Here is a 5,332-nt window from a genome sequence, read left to right as displayed (position 1 = left end):
GGAAGCCAAGCCCGAGCACGCCTTGGGCCCGGGGGCTACTCTCAGCGTCCTGGACTTGGGGGTATACAGTCCTGCCTGCCTGCGACCCACCACGTGGCTCCATCGACGACCTGGTACGGCCTAGCTTCAACAATAACACAGCAAGACCCTCGCGAGGGGCCAAGCCTCGTGAGGCGGACGACGAAAAGACCCCTGAAGGAGTCGGCCTCCTCAGGAGGGCTCCTGAGGGGCGGAGAGATCTATGCAGCTACCTCATGAGGCTCAGCTAACGTGAGCCATGACGACCAAGGCCAGGCGGGCACCAGGTGGGCGCCAGACGGGCGCAGCGCGCAGGTTTCCTCTTTGGTGCAAGGGAGGCAAGCCATAGGCGCGGAGTCCCGAGGAAGCAGCCAAAGGTTTCCATTCTGGTGCAATGAGACCAAGACCGCCAGGACGGCACGACGGAGGTCATCACCGAGCCCACCGCAGCATCACGACCAGGGGCTTTTCGCAGGCGAAGACTACTTTTGTCAGGATAGACTGTACTACTTGTCCCCTTTCAAATCCTATCGTTGTGGAATCCCTTCCCGCTCATATTTGGGAAGAGGACCAAGGCACTATATATAGGACTTAGCCACCACCATAGAGGGGGATCGGTTCCACCCCGAGCACCACACTAGCTCAAGAACACCTCACCTCCTGAGGCTTGTTCATCCTTGTACTAGTCCATCCATAGCCCCTCGAGGCAATCCACCACACCACACTAGAGTAGGGTATTACACCACAATGGTGGCCCGAACTAGTATAAATCCCTTTTTCTTTGTGTCTCTGTGAGCTCGATGTGCTAGGCTAGGGAGGATCGCGAGTAGGCAGGCTGGGAAAGTTGAGATCTCTGCACGCACCCTAGTGTTCAAACCTCTCACGGGTTGCCATATCCCGAAATCCGACACATACCCTCAGCCCCGAGGGTGAAATACTCCCTCCTCGTCATGGAGAGCACCGGGATGATGAAGATGGCCACCGGTGAGGGATCCCCCCTCCGGTTGGGTGCTGGAATAGGGTCCCGATTGTTTATTGGTGGCTACAGAGGCTTGCGGCGGCAGAACTCCAGATCTATGGTGTTCCTAGATGTTTTTGGGGTATATATATATATGTATATATATACATCTGGTCTATTCTGTTACGTGTAACAGAATATTATTCTGTTACCCTTTATGCACGACGGACAGAAACAGGGGATGCAACATGGAGCTTCCGGCCGTTCTCCGGCGCGATGCTGCGGGCCATTCATTGCTAGAGGAGACACGTAAAGGGGTTCCGCACGTGCGCGCGCTCATCTGGATATGTTTTGCGATTTGTAGTCACCGGAGGTGACAGCGTGGTCATTTTGGCGGCGGACTTGTTTTTTAGCGTCAGTGTTTACTGTGGTGCTCGCGGGCCTCAAATTATGTCGTGTTTGTCGTTTTTGATGTGAGAATTTATAGGTATGTTATGGTTTTTTGAGATTATTTTCATCTTTAATTCATGATTACAAGTTTTGGTGTTCTTGGTCGTTTTCGACGCCCGCCATGGAATTCTGCTCTTCTTTTTTCTGTTTTTTACTTTTGAATTGGTGTTGCAGGGAGAGATATAAGGATTGTATGAAAAGATTTGCGTTGTTAATTTTGCTTTTTTAGTTGTTTCTACCTCGAATTCTCATGTTATTTTGTCGTTGGTGGAGGTGGTGTATGGCGGGTGACTGTAAGCTGCGATTTCTTGTAATCTGGTCAAACTATGTAATTAATTTGCGTGTTTTTCAGTGTTGTTTTGAATTGCTGCAGTATGTGTAGTTGGACTGCTGCGTGTCAAATTTTTTATTACTGTGTGTTGACATTGGAGCCGCACTGATGGCTCTGCACTTTGATTATAAAGCCCGAGCCATCTGTCAGTTTCATTCTACGAGCTGCAACCAAAGAAAACGGGGGATGGATCCTGAGCTGGGAGAGGTCCCAGAGGAGGAGGGGGACGCCATAGATGTGAGGGCTGCAGTAGCGGAGCAGAGGAGGAGGAGGCGCAGGCGCAGGCAGATGGCGCGACGTGCTGCCGAGGAGGAACTGGAGGTAGAGTTCAATAGACGGCTTGCGCGTGAGGTGATGGATACTTGCAACTCCAATGAATTGGATCTTCTTTTCCCAGAGGGCAGGGGAAGGAACCATATTCAGATCATTAGTTGGGCTAGGGCGAGAGCAGCCACGGCTCCACATCCATCCACCAGGGCAAAATGGCGTCGTTTCTTTGATCGTTATGACTGAAGTAGTGAACATTATGTTTTTAAGATTTTTGTTGTGGGGGAGCAGATGTTCGAATGACTAAATGAATTCAACTTTTTTTTGTCTCTGAATGTGTTGTTTTGTCTGCATAAGTTCGACATGTGCACCTTTGAACGGCTTGTTTTTCTGTAGTTGTACTGATTTGCGGTCAAATGTTGCATGGCTTGTGTAATAACTATTTCCTACCAGCTGGCTGCCCATCTTCCTATTTATTATTTTTATAATCTGTGAGTGTCCTTGACTATAAATGCTATCCATCTATGTGTGGTGTGTGGCCAAGTCTTCCCCCTCCCTTTTCTTCCTTCTTCCAGAATCAGATCTAGGTTCCTCTCTCTTCTGTTTGTCGCCTTTTTCTCTGTTCCTGTGTGTTCCATGGAGGATTGTTCATGCGGATGCCTGGCAAAGATGGCGCACATAGCTGACGGCTGTGTGTATGAGTCTGGTTTGGAGCTCACTCAGACTCAGCGGCGCGGGCAACTTTCTTGTTTGCTGTACATCAACCATGGGTTTCGTACACCCTATGTTTGTCGCTTGACGGATGGTGACTTGAAGGAATCATGGGTATGTGTTTCTATTTGTTTTGGTTCCTACTTTCTTGATGGTTTCTGTTTGAATCCCATGGACTGGATCTGCAGTTTTGTCTAATGAATAGCTTGTCTATTTTTTTTTAATTTGGTTTTGTGAGATTTTAACAGTAGGGATTTCTGTGTGTATTTGTTCATTACTTAACAGTATTTTAACCATTTTTTGTATAATCCCTGATCTGTTTATGAATAGATGTTTTTACTGTAGGTGTATTAATTTGTATATTTCTTCAGTTTAGTCAGTTCACATGTCTAGTTAGTTTTGTGTTATTGTTTTGGTTCAGATTTTTTCCATTTTAGTTTGTTATGCAAATCGTTCCTATATTTGTGTAAAAATTTAGTTATGTCAGGTGTTCATTTTGTTTTGTACTCCCATGCCCATTTGCAGAAAATGTCATCGAGGATCAGGATTGTTGCCCCTAGTTCCGGTGTTTTCAAGATGGAGACTTCAGACAAGAATGGGTATCAGTTGATGGATGTTGCCTACCACATCGACTTTGATGGTTGCATCAACCTAACTACTGGGTGGAAGGAGTTTGTTGCTGAGTCTGGATTTGAGGATGGTGATGTGGTTATGGTTATGTTCTCGAGAGAAGACGACTCTCTGACATTCAGAAACTATGTGTTATAGGTTTAAATGTGGCAAATGACGCCGGTTTGTGAGATTTGTGTGTGGTTAATTATGTTGCAGTATTTTTTTCTTTTAAAACATTTTGCATGTGAGATGGTTGAATTGTATGGTATTATCAGAATGGTATGGAACTAGTTATGTAATGTTATTCCTATTGTTCTGCTCAAGTATAACTGTTTTTTTACATTGTTTATATTAGTTATGGAACAATTTCTATAGTTGAACTGATGGGCATCCTTTGTTTTTTTACATATATTTTTCATGTTCATAAGTCGCAGACGGTGCTATACGCTGATGAGTTTTTTTAGAACCGCTTTTTTGTTATTTGAGTTTTGCTGAACTTACATCCTTTTAATGATAGTACTGATCTATTTTAGTTTGTCAATTACCGATCAAATTTGTTTGTTGTATAATATTTTTTTCCTTACTTTTTTACATGAATTTTGGAGAATGTTTTTTTTCCTTTTTTAATAGATGAACAATGATAGTTTTAGTATTTCATAAAATAAAAAAAATTAACCTTCGCTGCACAGTATTTATTTTTATTTTGTACTTGAACCCTATGAATTGTAGTAGTTGATTTTTTTTGTAAATTCGTTCATGAAATTTTTATTTACAGTCTCATATATATATATATATATATAGTTCTTACCATTAAGATGTGTTTGAACTTTTTACAATATTTTTGTTTATTAACTGGGTTTTAAAAAAACAATTATCTTCATTTTTTATTTTTTGTTATGGGGCAAAGTACTTTGTTGGGCCATCGGCCTGGGTCGTTGTATTCGGCCCGAATAGTTTCTCTCGCGCGGCTGTGGAGCACGGCGTGCGTGTGCGCTCTGGGTTTACTCCCACCTCGCTAGTCGAGGGGGCTCCGGTCCTGTTTATAAGCGCAGCCGACGCTCACCAGTCGAACTCATATGAACACTTACCAGAGCGGTTATACACGGCGCTCGCTATCTCTCTGTCGACCTGTGGGCCCTGGACGGCAGGCACATGTGTGTGTGGGCCTGCTCCTGTCATTGGGTGGTCAATTTTTTTTATTTTTTGTTTGTTTTTTATCTAGTACTTGACTACACCAGTAACTTGGACTGGTACTTTTTTGTCATTGGGCGGTCAATTTTTTTATATTTGGTTGTTTTCGGGATCTAGCACTAGACTATACCAATATCTTGGACTGGTACTTTTTTGTCCTTGGGCTGTCAATTTTTTTCTTTTTTCTTTTTCTTTTTTCTTTTTCTTTTTTGTTTGTTTTTATATAGTACTGAGGGTCGTGACTTGCCCCCGCACCGCACCGTACTGAGGGGCATAGTTGTACTGACACATCTTCCTTGTATGGACTTTGCCCCATTTATCTATCTTAGGGGTGTGGGTGCGTGGGGGAGGGGACATGACTTGCCCCCGCACCGCACCGTACCGAGGGGCATAGTTGTACTGACACATCTTCCTTGTATGGACTTTGCCCCATTTATCTATCTTAGGGGTGTGGGTGCGTGGGGGGGGGGAACAGAATAACTACACTGCGCTTGTCAAACGAGCGCACTACCGCGTTAGCGCGAGGCCGAGCCGGGGGGTGGGGGTGGGGGAGGTGTGTTCGGGGGCCCCCCTCCCCCATCCCGGCGAGGCCGAGCTAGGAACGAGCCATAGCAGGCGACGACGCGGCGTGCCGCGGTGTCGCATGCGGAGGCGAGTCCGTAACATGACTTGCCCCCATTATCTTATCTTTATTTTTTAGGGGAAAAACCAGCACTGTTATTAATTATTTTTTCATTTGTACCTTTTTGATAATTTTTTATGTACTGTTGTGAGTTATTTATGTACTTTAGCCG

This window comes from Triticum aestivum, chromosome 2B (genome assembly GCF_018294505.1).
Source record: "Triticum aestivum cultivar Chinese Spring chromosome 2B, IWGSC CS RefSeq v2.1, whole genome shotgun sequence".
NCBI lineage: Eukaryota > Viridiplantae > Streptophyta > Magnoliopsida > Poales > Poaceae > Triticum > Triticum aestivum.
Note: the sequence above shows the minus strand (reverse complement) of the source record.